At 37.3% G+C, this 18,688-nt stretch overlaps 1 protein-coding gene across 2 annotated transcripts in view; it reads left to right on the top strand.

Moving 5' to 3' along the window:
- The window catches only part of LOC127662083 (shootin-1-like), a 44,915-nt gene extending 27,353 nt beyond the window's left edge, over positions 1–17,562 (top strand). Inside the window, exon 17 of one of the 2 annotated variants that reach the window (XM_052153053.1) lies at positions 16,609–17,562. The gene's annotated coding sequence lies outside the window, so the exon portion shown is untranslated. Of the gene's footprint in view, positions 1–715; positions 914–16,608 lie in introns of those variants that run through there. The other variant, XM_052153051.1, reaches the window with a different exon arrangement.
- The last annotated feature ends 1,126 nt before the right edge of the window (positions 17,563–18,688 follow it).

The raw sequence follows: 18,688 nt of genomic DNA, 5'->3' as shown, positions 1-18,688 counted from the left end.
TTTTTGGTAGCGGAACTACTTGTGGTTTGTAGTTTGGTAGTACAGCTGTGAGTTTGGGTTTTTTCTCACTGTTACTACAAAACAGTCCATTCCCTCTTTCAAACACTCACACAACACTCAAATGCACACTAACACTTGTATGAAGCGGACACTGTTGCCCTTTTGAACAGGCTGGATAATTGGCCTCATTCAGTGTGTGTGTGTGTGTGTGTGTGTGTGTGTGTGTGTGCGTGTGCGTGCACGTCCGTCTGTCTGTGTGTGTCTGTGTAGCTAGCAGAGGATGTGGAAAAAGAAGTGATGTGTTGTTTAATGCCTCATTTTAAGAACAGCTTTGAATTCTCTAAAGCCTGTCTAGGTGGTTGTATGTTGGAAACAGGAAGATTTATTTTAAAACCCAATACATTTTATAAAAATAAAAAAAAGCTATACTAGTAAAAGTAGAAACCCAATATGTGTAATAAGTAACATTATATAAAACTATTTATAATTATATTTTAAAACAATTATTAATTTTAATGCATAAATTCAGTTTTTTAATCCAAAGTGCTATAAGTTATATAGTTATTGTTTAAAGTTAGATTTCACTTGTGGGAAAGGGATAGTGTTTACAAATTATTTAGTGATGAAAATCTGAGAATTATTAGAATGTGTCCCAGAATATAATTATACAATATTATTTTGCATATAATAATTTTGGTCATTTTTTATTTTGTAGGGAAATCTGGAGCACAAGGATTGGAAAAGGTGGAAGGAAAGAAAATTGTGATCTTACATATTAACACATTTGGCTGATGTTTTAATGAAGTGTATGGCCAAAATCACCCCATTTCATGTACAAACAATAATTATGTGGTGTAATATAGTTACTCTTAAACTATTTGAATCTGTGACACTGTGAAAAATATTAAAATATTTCAACAATAGTGTGGGTGGGTTTTTTATATAATCATTTTAAAATCCAGTCAACTTTCTCAATTTGTAAAAACCATAAACCATCAATAAGGTATTAGTATTGTAATTTTTTTTATGTCATACAAGCAGCTCAGGCATATTCCACTAGAATAATGTTACACCAACTGCAGATGAAGTCTCACCAGGACTGATGTCATTTAATAGAGGCAGTTTTATTGGCACCAGCGGGGACACAAAACGACCACACATTAAAAATCACCAGATATAGGCTGAATTGTGCTCCATTGGTGGTTCTCTTTTGCCATTATTTGTGAGTGTGAGAATGTGTGAAAGAGAGAGCTGTACATAGAATCCCCTCTTGCTCCAGTTCTTTCTCTCTTGCTATCAGACATTGTATTTGTCCATTTGCTCCCCTCTTCTCAACCCACCCAGTTTGATGAATACGCCCAGCCCTACAGCCTTCAATCACATGCATACATTTGGGTTGTTGACCAACACATTCCCCTTTATGAGAACTCCATGAAAATAAACCACATCATTGATTTACTGGTTTAGTATATTCGCACATATCTATAAACTGCATGATTTTATTTCTTTTTTTATTCAAATCACATAAAATATGGAAAAATAGTAATAATAAAGGATAAGTAGGTGTGTCTACACTTTTGGTAGTGTATAGGCATATACATACCACCCAGATACAAACATTTCTATACAAAAATAAATCAAGAAATATTAACCCACCAGGTCAACGACTGATGATTCACCAGTTTCTCCACTTCCTGCATCCAACATCGTCTCTGTATCTCAGTGCATATTAATAGAGAGGAGTTAAGTGCTTATTATTCAATATATTTAGACTTGTATTTTTTTAAATTTCATGAGCACATTAAAGGAATAGTCTGGGTTAAATACAAGTTAAGCTCAACCGACAGCATTTGTGGCATAGTGTTGATAGCCAAAAAAAAAAAAAAATGTTGTCTTTCCCTCCTTTTTCTTTTTTTAAAAAATGTAAAAATCTGGGTTCCAATGTGGAACTTGCAATGGAAGTGAATGGGGCCAATCGTAAACGTTAAAGTACTCGGTTTCAAAAGTATAGCCACAAGATGTAAACAATATGCGTGGTAACATGATTTGAGTGTGATTAATTCACTATAATAATAATAATAATAATAGAGTTTTAACTGAAAAATTAATGCAAGTGCTTTTATAAAATTAAAAGTTTCACATTTCTACCTTTTTAAAACCCTCCAAAAATCATCCCCATTCACTTCCATTGTAAATGCCATACTGTAACCTTGTCAGTCAACTTTCAGCACACCGAGTCATGTGACAAAACAATATGGTTCCTATCTCAGCCGAGTTTGTCTTTCGGCGAAACGGCAACAAAACTATTCTGGTAGGAAACCAGTTTAAGATTTCATATTAAAACCTGTTTGAGTCAAAAGAGTAAAGTCTCTAGTTTCAACCGATGTGACATTTTTAAAACTGCATCAATTTATTGTGAAATGGCACGTTGTTAAACACAATGTACCTGTAAATGAACAACAGGACTAACTTTTCATAAAAATCCCACATTCACTCTGCGTTATCACCAGGGTTGGATCATCCAGTGGGTTTTATGTGCATGTTCCCAGGGGGCCAGGCCACTAGGGGCCCTAGCAAGCAAAACAATCAAGCCGATGTAAACACGTAGACTGTGTGCAACAGCTAAATGCATCTGTGTAGCGCTTTGTCATAGCATCATGTTCCGCTCCAAACGTTCCGCAATTGTGACGTTGGAAAGGGCATGTCAACATGAAAGATGGTGACCGATCTTATATACAGTATATTATCAATTAATGTGCCAAGCATTACTAAAACATATAGATTGTGTAAAAGTGCTGCAGGAGTATACATTTATGCGTATCCACTTGTACAACAGAAAAGAGCTTTTGTCATCGTTCTATTTTTTTATATTGGTTTTACTAATTTATTTTAGTTTGGCTTCTTCCGTATTTTGCTTGTGACTCCAATGCGTGACATGTCGATAAATAAAATGCCCAACTCAGACGTATTGGAGCTTCACAGCTGCACTTGAAAGCAGTAAATTTAATGGTGAATCTTTCAAAAAATTTTACACCACACAAGACGTCATTAACCCATTGTCACATAACCTCATCATATTACTTCAGCGAGTTGGATTTAAAAACTGTTATTTTGGATCCAATCAAGTTGCAATCCAATTTTGTAAAAATCACTGTCTTCAATCTTGGCTGTTTAATTTAATAATGAGTCAAGTTGGAGATGTCAAAAATTGCTTAAAGTCATTCATCACAATTGAAATGCAATGTCAGGTCGAGCACATTCCATTATGGGTGTGAAAAAGTTGCTTTGTTGTATACTGCACATTTTGGCAAATGTAGTGTGTAATTTACTGTACTGTACGTATTTCATGCATACAGAAAATTTGCATGTTGCACAGTGCAGAAATAATGAGACTAGTAGGGTAGTATTCTATTCCAAACATTTCAGCACCCCTATTCCCAATAATGTTATGAAGGTCTTTAGAGACTATAGAAACTATAGCATTAATGTAGTGAGGTTGCCACAATGTACAATGCACCCATAATTGCCTCCCATCTAAACATAAATATATATATATGGTGTGACATGCTGTTAAGTGGTTCAATCTGCTTTCAACAGCCCAGCATGTGATTGAGGCCTGTTTAGTTCATTCAGATGTTGATGTACAGATAATTATCCCATCAAAGCATCCAAAAAATCCACACATAATGTGTGTGCTGCTTGATGCTTTTGTGTGAGCCTGAGCATGAAGCATTATGTGCTTTTGTCAAAGAGTCAAGCCCCATGAGAGCATCCATACCCCGGCTTTACACGTGGATCCATTCAGAACCCTTTCACATTTCACACCGCAGCTCACCTGCAGATCTGCAAGGCCAACACACACACAAACACACTTGAGCAGTATGGACATTGCAAGCTCTAGCGAGAGACTCAGCACAGCATTACACACTGTGTAAAATGTTGTTTAAAAAATTAGGATTACTGTGTCCTACTTTGATAATAGAGAGTGTTTGTTTGTGTTTTGGTGTGAAAAGGTGTATAAGGCATACTTATCTGACTTATCTGCCATTAAGATGACCTCCAGTAGGTTGACTTTTTTTCACAGCTTAGTATTGTCATCATGGGTACAGGCAAGTGAATCTCATTCTGAGCCTAAAGAAAAAGTGGAGAGAACATAAAGGAGATAAGGTTAACATCAGTATCCTTGTCCTCCTGATGGTCAGTCTTTGAATGCACTAATCTCTGTGTGACCTTTTGAGTTTGTATATGTGCTTCACATTTCTGTATAATGTGTATATCAGGACATGCCCAGTTCAGCTTGCTTCTCGAATACACACCCCTGTAATCTCACACATCCACATGTTTGTGTGTATCTGTGTCTGCCTGATGGTGCAGGATGCATTTCAGTACTATGGTGTGTAGGGGTCATCACCGTGTCAGCATGTGACCGATATTTGGGATAAAATGCTATTTTTATCACAGGCACATATGAAATTTATCTTTACAATGATTTTATTTCTCAATCTTAATACGTTTTACCATGGACACGTTTGTTTGATATCTATGTGTGTTTGTGTGCATTCATTGATGCTTGTTTACCTGATGGTCTCTTAATGATGTGAAATGTCTGTATAAGCCTAATTCTATAAGTCTGGAAGCGGTTTTAGCCACAGCCAGTGAAACAACATCCACTGCTATGGCCCCTGGCAGCCTAGGCACTGGGGGCTCTGCAGGAGGGAGGGGCTTCTCCATGCTGTTTCCTTTTTTACCAGGAGAGCCGAGACATAGTGACAGCGAGAGAAAGTGCAGGGGAAAGAGAAATTGTTTGGATGTGCATTTTGAAGTGCAGTGAGTTCACCCTTCTGTGATCTTAATTCACCCGTATCTTAAGGGAAACAAAGTATTTTTTGTTTGTTTCACTGGGTGATATGACTCACTACTGACACGTTTCTGGGAGGATGCAAAATCACACAAAAGTGAGTGTGGAACACTGGAACTATATCTAAATGTTCTTTGTTCCCAAGATAAATTGAGAAGTATTTGGCTGGTCGTGTTATCTCATCAGGGCAGGCCCCACGAGGAGGCAACCTGCCCCAAGTAGAATAACACAGCCTTTTCAAGGTCACAAATATGACTAGAGCCTTCATTGCATTTTAATCAGTTTAAACTTCCTTTTTTGGGATAACACAATTTTAACAGCTGAAAAAGTTTCATGCACCTTTAAAAATGAAGTATGTAATTTCTGCAGCACTAGCATCATCAAACTGAATTGATCACAAAATAATCACTGTTTTCAAACAGATTTCAGACAATTTCACCCATCTTTAAGTGGTTGTACAAACAAACTCTGCATATCAACCCTAAAAAAGGTGTTTGTATACTGGTGGATACAAACCTTTAAGAGGCTTGGGAGAAGAGCAATGAGTGAGTCGGTCAACTTTTTGTGAAAACATATTGAGAACATGTGACTTTGTATATAAAGTCTGGCATCAGACTTTATATACAAAGGCAGCATTTTTTAAGAAGGCAGCTGACCTCGTGGCAAACACTCTGACCTCATGGCAAACATATCTTTTCAATGTTATTTTCATGATTTCTGCAGGCTATAAAGTTTTTAATAAAAGCATTATTTTAGAAAAGAAAACACAGATATAATGTGGGCCCTAATGGGTAGTAAAATAGCAATTAATTAATTTTCAGAGGTATAGTACCTTTACATGCTTGACTCTTTTAGGGTTAAGCTTGTATATAATCTTTAAATCCTGAAATGTCTGTGATTTCAAGAAACCTGCACAAGTTGGATTTGTGAAAGGTTAAACTAGAGTCACCGCTGTCAGATGGAAGGATACACAGGGATTATCTTTTTCAGTACAATCTGCTAATGTAGCTGGGAGCATGCCCCAGTAGGGTTTCTTTGAAACAGAGCAATGTGGAATACTCTTACAACAGGTCCCAAATAAGTAAGATGAGAGCAGAGCGCTAGAGGTTAGCTAGACCCTTGTTCAACCTCTCGTCTTTTATTCCCTCTGGCATGATCTACTGCACTAAAACAATATGTCAGGCTTGTTGTCTTCTTCTGAACCCCCCAGACACAATTTTAACCTGGCTTTGATCCCTCTACTGTTCTTTTTTTTTTTCTTGCCTTATTGATAATTTTAAATGGTACAGATAGTCAAAAGATGAAAGGAAATGATGGGGTAATGGAATGGGGAAATGTAACGAGCTGGACATGAGCACCACCTCTCCCAGTGTCAGAGCATGTTCATTAACGCTAGATCACGGCCCTGATATCCATCTCATATTCTAATATATTAACTTTGTGAACTCAAAAAATCTGTGGCATCAGAGCTGTTCTGTGCAATGCAACCAAATGTACTGTTAAAGGACATTTGGTTGCATTGCACAGAACAGTTCACCCAAAAAGGAAAATGTTCTCGTCATTTACTGGGGCAGTGGTGGCTCAGTGGTTGAGGCTCAGGGTTACTGACCAGAAGGTTGGGGCTTCAAGCCCCAGCACCACCAAGATGCCACTGTTGGGCCCTTGAGCAAGGCACTTAACTCCAGGTTGCTCTGGGGGGATTGTCCCTGTAATAAGTGCACTGTAAGTCGCTTTGAATAAAAGCGTCTGCCAAATGCATAAATGTAATAAATGTAATTTACTCACCCTCATGCCATCCCAGATGTGTATGACTTTTTTTTTCTTATGCTGAACACAAATGAAGATACAGTTTTTTTTTTTGTCACACATTTCTCTTCTATGTTAGTCCATTCAATGCAAGTGAATGGTTTACAGAGCTTGGAAGAGCCAAAAAACTAATAAATGCAACATAAAAGCAATAAATTCCACCCCAGTGGTTAAATCCATATCTACAGAAGTAGTTTAATAGGTGTGGTGTGAAACAGATCAATATTTAAGTCATTTTTAACCATAAATGTGAGGGCACAAAATGTCCCTGTAATGAATTTGCCTGTTTTTTGTGTTTTATTTGTAATATATATATATATATATACACTCACCTAAAGGATTATTAGGAACACATACTAATACTGTGTTTGACCCCCTTTCGCCTTCAGAACTGTCTTAATTCTACGTGGCATTGATTCAACAAGGTGCTGACAGCATTCTTTAGAAATGTTGACCCATATTGATAGGATAGCATCTTGTAGTTGATGGAGATTTGTGGGATGCACATCCAGGGCACGAAGCTCCCGTTCCACCACATCCCAAAGATGCTCTATTGGGTTGAGATCTGGTGACTGTGGGGGCCATTTTAGTACAGTGAACTTATTGTCATGTTCAAGAAACCCATTTTGAAATGATTCGAGCTTTGTGACATGGTGCATTATCCTGCTGGAAATAGCCATCAGAGGATGGGTACATGGTGGCCATAAAGGGATGGACATGGTCAGAAACAATGCTCAGGTAGGCCGTGGCATTTAAACAATGCCCAATTGGCACTAAGGGGCCTAAAGTGTGCCAAGAAAACATCCCCCACACCATTACACCACCAGCCTGCACAGTGGTAACAAGGCATGATGGATCCATGTTCTCATTCTGTTTACGCCAAATTCTGACTCTACCATCTGAATGTCTCAACAGAAATCGAGACTCATCAGACCAGGCAACATTTTTCCAATCTTCAACTGTCCAATTTTGGTGAGCTCTTGCAAATTGTAGCCTCTTTTTCCTATTTGTAGTGGAGATGAGTGGTACCCGGTGGGGTCTTCTGCTGTTGTAGCCCATCCGCCTCAAGGTTGTGCGTGTTGTGGCTTCACAAATGCTTTGCTGCATACCTCGGTTGTAACGAGTGGTTATTTCAGGCAAAGTTGCTCTTCTATCAGCTTGAATCAGTCAGCCCATTCTCCTCTGACCTCTAGCATCAACAAGGCATTTTCACCCACAGGACTGCCGCATACTGGATGTTTTTCCCTTTTCACACCATTCTTTGTAAACCCTAGAAATGGTTGTGCGTGAAAATCCCAGTAACTGAGCAGATTGTGAAATACTCAGACCGGCCCGTCTGGCACCAACAACCATGCCACGCTCAAAATTGCTTAAATCACCTTTCTTTCCCATTCTGACATTCAGTTTGGAGTTCAGGAGATTGTCTTGACCAGGACCACACCCCTAAATGCATTGAAGCAACTGCCATGTGATTGGTTGATTAGATAATTGCATTAATGAGAAATTGAACAGGTGTTCCTAATAATCCTTTAGGTGAGTGTATATATATGTATGTATTTTTTTTAGGCCTAGATAATTATTCTAATTATTCATATTTAATAAACTGACTAAAGTAGGTATATTTGACATAAAATGGTGACAAAATGTGCCCTTGTGAAAGGAAAAAAATGCCCTTAGACAGTAAAAAAAAAGTCAGTAAAATCCATTCCAGGCCTTAATAAAATATGTTATTTCAGTCAATGAAAGCAATGTGTTTCTTGCCATAAACAGCAGCAAATATACAGAACTTGGATAGGTGATGGGATATGGATATGTCTGGTTCATTCCTAATAACACTCACTGCCAGCTATAGCAAACAGAGATGTAGATCAGGAGTGAGGAACCATTTTCCCATTAAGGACAATTTGAGTATTTACAAAATTATTTGCTGGCCATATAATTGCTTGCCATTTCTGATTGTGAGTTGAAACGGGAATTATTAGCAGAGATAGGCCACTTCTATTAAAATGAATGGTGGAAATTGGAACGCTCAACCAAGGAGCTCTGAGCCCCCAATGGTCAACAGATGTAGAGAGGAAGTCCCACCTTATAGATAAGAGCAAATCACCTTTTAGATACAGACGTCATCTGTCAATCAACTTGAGAATGCGCATGTGCATTAGCTATACAAGCTGGGAAAATCATGTTTTTAGCGTAATATGAGGTAAAGAATCACAATTTATGATACCAGTATTGTCAGAATGTATTGCTGATTTGAAATATGTTCTTTAATCGTAATCTTGGCCTACCGTCTTTGAAATTTTGGTCTTTCTCCATTCAAGTAGATAGGAGCTGCACTGGCATGACTGGAAATCAGATGCTAGAACACACAAAGATGGCCGACAGTGGACTGACTTGCTAGAAAGACTTTGGTTGAAAGTGATGTACACATTCCGCTACATGCTCATGTTCCAAGAAAAATTTAAAAGGTCCTTGTTATTATTTGAAATAATTTTAAGTAATATTTACATTGTATTTATTGTTTACAGTTAAAGGAATAAAGGCCATTTGTTGCTTTTCAAATTATTTCTCAAATGGCCTCATCAGGCCAGAAATATTGGTCTCACATGCCTTATACGGACCTGAGGCTTGAGGTGCCCCATCCCTGCTATAGATGATCTTACAGATGATGGGTTCTGACTGAGTGACTGTACCCATTTTGTGGAATGGTAAGTCCACTGCCCCAGTCAGCCAAAGATGAGTGTGTTTAGTTGATGTTAAAGAGTTAGTTCATCCAAAAGATAGTGACCCAAGACCAGAGGTCGGAAAGTTATTTTTAAACGAGAGGGAGAAGAAAAGTGTGACATCACATTCCTAACTCTCCCAGAACATTCTAATTGATCTTAGGCAGTGTGTGCAGTGGAGAGGAATGCCTATCCTTCTCTATCATTATATACTCTTTCTCTTTCCTCCCTCTCTTCGTTTTCCCATTTCGTTACACACACTACTCTTTATGTGGTGTGCCCCCCCCCCCCCCCTTTTTTCCACCTCTCCACTCCTCTTCTCCTTTCCTCCCCCTAACTCCTGCCTACAGCTGGGCTGTTCCCTGTCCTTCAGCATTACTGTCATAAGCTGTAAATGTACCATGCCAAAACAGCCACTGCCCTGCAATATGTCTACCGTGCCAGAAGGCACAGTGCTTACTTCACAAATACAAACAGAAAGGAAACTAAACAGACAGAGAGAGAGAGAGAGAATGATCTGATGGTCACACATAGTAGTTAGTTACAGAGGCAAGTAGCATCACAGTACAAATGCACACACTCTCCTTAATTGCTCTGTGCATGAATGTGTGAATGGGCTCACTGTGACCTAAATTCAGCATTGTGTCATTATACATTTCTCCTGTTCACTGTACAGCATGGTGAGAATGGCACAAGGTGAAAGGTCACAGACCAACCAGCTACTTGTTCTTTATAACTGACAAAACAGACCCACATAGATCTTTTATACGCCATATTGTCCACAAAACAAAACATTTGATTGGAGTTAATTTCATTATATTAGGCCTGCTCAATGTAATACACTTGATGCCCAACTGACAAAGTGGTAGCTGCCCTGAAAATTGATAAAAAAACATAGTCACCTGAAATGTTAATTTTTATTTTAAAAATATTTTATGATGTCAGAATATCTTTTCCTCATTTCTGATGATACATGTCTATTTGAACTGTTGTCAGTCTTCCATCAAACACCTCACATCCAGTGATCTTACTTATTACAGGATTATAAGAAAACTGGGAAAAACAGTTTGCCTGAAAAAGAGCAATGAGTGTTATTGATTTCCGTTCATTGTGTTGGTGTGAAAGGGGGATCTGATCAAGCTATGAACAACTTCAATGCTGACTTCAGTCTGGCATTATAAAATGTATAAATAAAAGATTTGTAGGTACTTTAAACTTGGTGTGAACTCTAAAAAGTAATAGTGCATAAGTGTGTCTACGGGTCCCAGATAACCAGATGTCATCCGGCTTCTGAAGAAACATTTCGTTCAAGACGTCTTCGATCCTCTGCGGTTCTCGTTAGACCTGTACAACTCTGCGGCTTTGTATTTTAAGTCTTAAAACTCCTGGTACTCTTTTGAAACTCTGCTATTGCAGCTCAAGAAACCTTTATACAACATAGCTCTTTGATGGGCGACGGTTTTTCATTCGTTTACAGTATGCGCGCGTCCTCGCAGGCTTTGTTGATTAACTGTCGTTGCATGGCAACGTCAAATGTAACACCGCGAGATTTTGAGATGTAATTTCTCGCGTTGCCGACACATTTCATTTTAAGTTCCATGACAGGTTTGGCGCAAAGATTTCTTACAATCAAATGTGGTCTCCGTTCAAGTGGAAACTCTTGAAGTTAAATATAGGCCTATACCTAATAATATTTGGTAAGACTTATATGTAATATTATGCTAATATATAAATATTGTCTTAAATAGTAGGCCTAGCTTTACTCTTTACAATAAATATATTTGCCTCTAATAGGCTACCTAAACTCCACAAGCCTTAAATTAATTTAGGTTAAATTATTTAATTATTTAATTAATGATGACGCATTATAAAATAGCTTATCAAAAATCTTTAGGCTACATGCCCTATCAAACACCGCAAAGAGGAAGTTAGATAAGATATGGCTATTCGTCATTATAAATTGTTTCTTTGTGTATGTATTTATTTAGGCATTTGAGCATTTAAAAAAAAAACAATAAACATAGACTAACCTTCTTCAACATAGGCGTACTAATCAAAATATTTCTCATGGTTGTCAGACTATCTGTTGAGAGGTCATCATTACTGAAACGGAGGATGAATTGAATTATTTATCGTCCCATGTGACGTCGGATGTCGATAACATGAGCATTAGAAATGATTATTGCAGGGACAATGTGTTCAATTTAAAAACCTGTTGTCTTCTTAAATGTTGTCAAAGGTAGACTGATCGGTAACAATAAATGAACTAAAACACACTGTGAAATGCAAAAATATAGGCTATATTTAGGAATTACAAAGGGAGTGAAATACAATATATTAAAATTTTCGATCTGATAGAAAAATGTAGCCTAGCTAGTAAAGAAAACGACTGACTGCAGATTAAAAATACATTAACTATTGTTTAAAAATATAATCATCATCATCATTATTATTATTATTATTATTATTATTATTATTATTATTATTATTATTATTATTATATTGTTAAGTGTTTATATTGTTAAAATCATTATTAAATGTTTATACTACCGTAATAAAGGGTGATTCTGTCGCGCTTGCGGCTGTCTGCAGAACATTAACAAACTAAGACTCGTAGGCTATTAATGTGTTGATTCGCACACAAAATTAACAATTGCATTAGTCCACATAAATTATTCTGCCACGTTCTAGAATTTTTCGATATCAATATAGTTATTTAATTTGTAGTTAATTTTATATGCAATAAAGAGGTCTATGCCAATTCGCCAGTTTCCACTTTAATGTTAACCAAGGTTTACTTTGATGTAACAGAGTCTTAAGAAGTTTATGTGAGGATTTCTTGTGATATGCTCTGCAGCATTAAAGCCAGGTTGTTTTGCTTATTTATTTGTTACAAGCCATTAAATAGCCTTTATTTGTAAATTGTCACCGCGCATATAAATTGCATAACGTAAACAGAGTTAAGTTAATTTCAATTTAATTTAAATGTTTTGTACTATTTTGTTTAGTGCAATATTTCACACAAGTTAAGAGGTAGCTGAAATGTGTCACTGTGCTTTAGGTTATTATTATTTTTTAAATTCAGTCACTTGAAGAACTAGATTATTAAATACACACATTAAAACATTTGACGACCGAAGTAAATAAAACCCTTGCAACAGAGCCATTCATTGTTTTGTTTTTTAAACAGGAAAGCCTCGCGAAACCTATGTGATTTGTTATAAAAAATAAATAACATTTTGTAGTATAATATTACATTTAATTTTCATATATTCTCTTTGGGTTTCTTTATGAATTTACATTTTTAATCTTGCATTCTACAAATTCTACATGACATTTATTACTTAGGCTATACTTTCCGTTCATTGTCGAGGGTGCGTGGGCTCTTTATAATGATGTCATAGTAACCTATATGTAGCCTATCCTGTTTTCCAATAGTACAAATTGTGTACATTATTATTAATTAAACTAATTAGACTTATTTATTTTAGTCTAACGTGAAGTAACGCTGATGTTTTGATTTAAGTGTTTAAAAAACGTAAGAAACAGGCCCAAATTATTTCTTTAGTTATAAAGAATATAATATATTTCAGCAATTCAACTTGTCCTTGCTCCTTGTACGATAGTAACAAACTATAGTTTCTAGTATAGTTTCTTATTCTGTTATTCTGCATTCTCTACTGTCCATGTGTTCTCCCTGTTTACAAATAATTGAATTTGGGTTTGTGAGCCTGCTCACTCAGAGGTATATGCCGTGAACTCCTGACTCTTTTTAAACCTATGCAGCAGGATATAATAATCCAGATTTTCATCCATTCACTAAATCCATAAATGCTGTTATTTACTGTATGTTCATTGAGACTAAGTTACACCTGCTCAGACACATCAAATCTGTGAAATAATTTATCGCTGTGTTAGGATCAAAACTAAATTCCAACAGTGCCTATAGAGAATCCTGAACTCATCGGCAAACGCTGTGGACAAAAGTGTTCTACCATGACGTTTATTTTTTTTTTAGCATTTTGCCTCTAACAATAAATAAATAAATGCGTCCAATGTAATGCAGAGTTATATTTAGGCCTCTCTCACTGAATACTGAGGGCACAAATATAAATTTGCATTATAGTAGTCGTATTTTTGCAAATAAATAGGTTATTGTGAGACGGACAAAACGAATTCACGCGACATTGCATGCATGGGTCACGCAGCGGTCAGAACAGAAGTGAGCTCTCGCGCACTTGGCCCGTACGGTGGGTTTAAAGTGTAGATTTGGTATTCTTGAACTAACCAAATATTTATATATGCATTCAATACCTAGCCTATATAAAGCCTATATAGGCGTATATTTCTCAATTCTTTGTTTTTGTGTATAGACTACTTTCTGACAGGACAATGATATGCAATATCCAAATCAGGTTTATTGTTTATATGAAATGTGCCTCTTAATTTTCTTTCATTTGTGTTTTTATGAATATATATTTTTGTATTTAAATCCACATATTTAATTCACGTTGATTGTATAATTAAACTTATGTTTAGCAGTATGTTCGTTGGTTAAAACAAGGTCGTTTTCTGCGTCAAATTATGTGTTCGGAACGGAAAAGAACGTCTTGTTCCAAAGCAATAGGAAATGATTTTCATTTTTTTTACATGCAGAAGCATATATCTTATACATTTAATTATTTAAGAAGTCTCATCTCACATCATGGCTTAATCATAGGCTACTGTCTAATTGCAATGAGAATACGGTTTATATGGGTCAAATATGGAGTAGAGTACAAAAATCTGGTTCTTCGGATTTCAGATTAAAAGCTGTGACTGTGCGGCACGCGCTTCTGCTCGAGTATGGATTCAGGTTCATGCGGAGGTCAGTCGCTCCAGGACAGGAAGTCACCGAGAGGGCACCAGTCCCAGACTTACGTCACAGACTAGAGCGCGTTCATTGGCTTTTTCCAGCGTTTGGCCTGTCGCGCAGACAGGGCAGACACATAATATCTGACACAATAAAATCTGCTTGCTGAAAGACGAACTGAGGCTATATTTAGGCGTGGAGCCAAATCAGTGCGATTTTACTGCGGAAACGAGTATTGATATTATGCACATGTAGGTCTAAACAATGAGAACATTTCAACTCATTTCAACAACTCATCCCAAAACAGAGAACATTTCAGCAAGAAAATAAACACAAAAACGCATTCGGCTCCAGTCTAGGCGATACGTTCTCCAATGACACGCAAATGGAAAAAAAAACACCTGCTCTGTATTTTCAAATTATAAATTAAATGATGGCTTTCTGGGCATAAATACGTTTCAAATGCATTTACAAAGAACATCACATGAAGCAGATCCTTGATCATATTCATGTATTGCGATCAACTCGCTGTTCATGTGCGCAAGCCAGCATGTTATTGTCGCCACCAGCCGGCACGTCTGCACACTCTCAACTTCAACCTGTATAAATGTAATCTTTTCCCAATGGCTATATTTACTCTACATAGGCTATTTTCGTCTTATGCTTTCTTACGTAAACGGCGTCGATACAATGCATTATGTATGTTGTTTGTTTATATATCTATATTGTCGGTAACATTTGAGAATGTAGCCTATGGTATACAATTACGCAAATGTATCTATAGCCTAACAATATTTCCAACGAAACATGTGACTTATTAGGCTAAATTAATAATGTATCGAGTTTTAAAATGATATAATGATCTATAAAATAGCATTTGAGGTAGGCTACTTTAATCTATCTACTTTCATTTGATTAAGAATGTTTTAATCACTTACATGTTGGAGAAGACACATCCATAGACACTCCCATTAGAACAACTCGAAAGTGGTTGCCAAAGTAACCAATGTGATAGACATACCAAGCCCATATCTCCAGCTTTACATTATCAACTGCATCTATAAGAGAGAATATTATATAAAAATAAAAAGCCTATGGAGACAGTCACCAAACAAAGAGAAACTTTATGTCCGTCCTAAGCTGTGGATATAAACAACCTGTTTAAATACACATTGTGTCTGTTTTTGGGTCCGCTGGGCCCTGTAAAGGAGTCCAGTCTTTTCAAGTGCTTTAGAGCTTGAAACATCCACATTGTCAAAGACATGTGACTGCCAGTGGGTCAGACACTCCCAGTTCCATTTTCTTTCTATTTTGTTTCTCCCATTTCTCATTTCAACCTCTTTGAGCTCAAAGCTATGCTGTCACTAAATTTTGATTCCTTTCATTTTCCTAAAGCTCTGGCTAGTAATTTTAATATTTTATCAATCTTTATCAATTTATAGCGCGGACATGAATGAAAATTCATCCAGCTCACGCTCAACCACTTGTTGCTTTGTGTTCCATGAAGTCCTGTAGTTACTGTCCTGTTTACATTTTTGTTGTGGTGTCATTCTGTGACCTCATTTGTGGCTTGCATCATGTGGATCATAATAAACACGAAATGTCTTTTTTTTTTTCATGCTGCGGTCACAGCTTTTATGAAAAGCTGCATTTGCATTCACACGTTTTAATTGCTTAACTAATAATGTTACATAATAATGTTTACCTGATGAAGACCTAAGTGGTCGAAACGTTGTACTTATTAAACTTCTGTGAGAGCATGATCAGCAGTGTGCGGTCCCTATTTTATTGTTTTTTAACTAATAATGTTAACCAGCTTGCCAAGGGTCCCTCTGGGTCACGGGGGGAAAAGGGCCATTTCTACCTAATTAGCACGTCTTCTCTAGTCCTTAAGCCGCCAGATGCACCGCCTGATGCCCTGATTAATGCTTTCAGTGCCGCTCATGTTTTCAATCTTTGCCAGGTGTCATCTGAATGAACAACAATAGATTTTTTCTTCAGTTTGTGTTTCATCCAATTAATACGACCACAAGGGCTCAATGAAAAAAAGAAATCCTTGCCATTCATTAAAAAGTTTTGGTGTTGTATAACATTAGAATGGAGTTTGTTATTCTGGTAATGCAAACGAGTGCAATAATGTTTTGTCTATCTGATTTGCATGGTTTTATGTTCAAACAGACAATTGTTTTAACTGTTCTAAATGTGTACTTTAAAACAGTTAATCTGCAAAGTTAATATGATCCAAGTGATTCAAAAGAAAGTTCCTACCAGGAAAAAAATATTGAGTTTGAGCTAAAATGTTAATAAATGTAATTTTATTTCAGAAGTCTTTGAATTGTTTAAGGTTAATTTCTGCTTCTACATTTCAGAGTATGGCCTACTGACGACTCCACTTCATATTGGATATCCCACTTTGAAAATATACAGGCATTGTCATGGGTGAGTCCGCTGGTTTGTTTCAGTTTGTGGTTACATGTTCTCTCAATTGATTCAGGTGTCGCTGGCTCGCATAATCAGTGTTGCTATGGGATTCTTGATCGTTTCTGTGGTAAGGCTGATCATTCCATCTTGCTAGCGGCACTTAATCACCATTAATGCCCTGGTTATGTCTACCTCACTCAGTTTTGTGTTCATTGCTCAATTATTGTTTGAGTCCTGTTACTTACCACTTTCTCCCTCTGCACTAGTATATCCTGTATTATGTTCTCTGTATTGGTTGCCAGTCTGTGCTGTGCGCCAGGATTGTGGTTACCTTCAAGTCTGTTGCCTCGCCTCTCATGACACCTTTACTGAGTTCCCCTCAGCAATACTGCACTGCACTGGATCTGCTCTGAATACGATCATTACGCACACAAGACTACGAACATACTTCTCTACAGAGGATTCCTCAAGGATCTATGTTACACTTGATTTGGGTCACCAGCAGGACCAGATCTCCACTTTCAACCGCGCCATTGAAATGGTGGTGTCGCCATTGAAATGGTGGCCAACGGAACTCACATCACTGGTTCAATGACTCCCACAACTCCATCAGTCTCCTGACTCCGACTCAGCTGCTGAGGTTTCTTCAGAGGTTCTGAGCACCGCGCTCAGAGCACCGCGCTCAGAGCCCCATGTAATTCCTCCACCTCCATATTCGGGTGAGACAGGGTCCTGTCACACATTCCTCATGCAGTGTTCACTCTGTTCCTCGCTGCAGCCCTCAAAATACTCCATGGAGGCACGCCTGACCGGGAGGGCTGGCCAGTGGGGAACTGCTGTATGTCAATGTCAATTGTATTTATATAGCCCCATTAAACACAACCAGGTTTGACCAATGTGCTGTACAATAAAAACTCAGAACACTTAGACAATACAGTATCATTACTAAAATACAGTGCAATAAAACTTCCTCATTGATTATATGCCAAATCAAAGAGATAGGTTTTTAGCTTAGATTTAAAAACAGATAGTGATGGTGCAGATCAATACAGAGGGGCAGAGCATTCCACAATCTGGTTGCAGCTACCGAAAAGGCGCAGTCACCCCTAAATTTCAGCTTCGACTTCGGGATGCACAACAATCTCTGGTTGGATGACCGGAGAGACAAAACTAGATGATGTTCAGTCAGTAAATCTGAAAGATAAGGAGGAGCCAAACCATTTAAAGATTTAAACACTAAAAGAAGAATTTTGAAATTTACTCGAAATCGCACAAGAAACCAATGCAAAGAACGTAAAACCGGTGCAATGTGATCTCGTTTTTTTGTACTAGTTAAAAGTTTTGCTAGTAGGCAAAGCTGAAAGAAACTTGATTTGACCACTGTATTTATCTGTTTGTCAAATTTCAAACCATCGTCAAAAACCACACCCAGATTTTTAACCCAAGGCTTCACAGAAAATGATAAATCACCAAGATTTATTTTGGTCGTACTGAAAGTATGATGGACCAAACACTATTATTTCTGTTATATTCTCATTCAAATTAAGACAATTTAAAGACAACCGAGCCTTCACATTAGACAAACATGTCATAAGTGCTTACAAGCCATCAGAACTCTTTTTTTAAGGGCAGATAGATTTGAGTATCATCTGTATAGCAATGGAGCGACACAAGTGCTTCCTAAAGATAGAACCCAATGGAAGCATATATTATTAAAAAAGAATGGGACCTAAGATAGAACTTTGGGGCACACTACAAAAAAGAGGAGCTGCCTCAGATGAATGTTCACCAATGTTAACTTTAAAATCTTTCTATTAGAAAGATATGATTCAAGAGCACTTCCTTTTAAACCAGCACAGTGCTCCAAGGGAGCAAGTAGGACAGCATGGTCCATTGTATCGAAAGCAGCACTCAAGTCTAGGAGCACAAGCACAGCAAAGTTCTCAGCATTGCCAGTTTATAAAATATTATTTAAAATCTACAAAAGTCTCTGTCAAGTGGTGTTTGAAAAACCTTAAAGATCTTATT

This window comes from Xyrauchen texanus, chromosome 22 (genome assembly GCF_025860055.1).
Source record: "Xyrauchen texanus isolate HMW12.3.18 chromosome 22, RBS_HiC_50CHRs, whole genome shotgun sequence".
Lineage (NCBI taxonomy): Eukaryota > Metazoa > Chordata > Actinopteri > Cypriniformes > Catostomidae > Xyrauchen > Xyrauchen texanus.
This window is presented reverse-complemented; position numbering and strand designations above follow the sequence as displayed.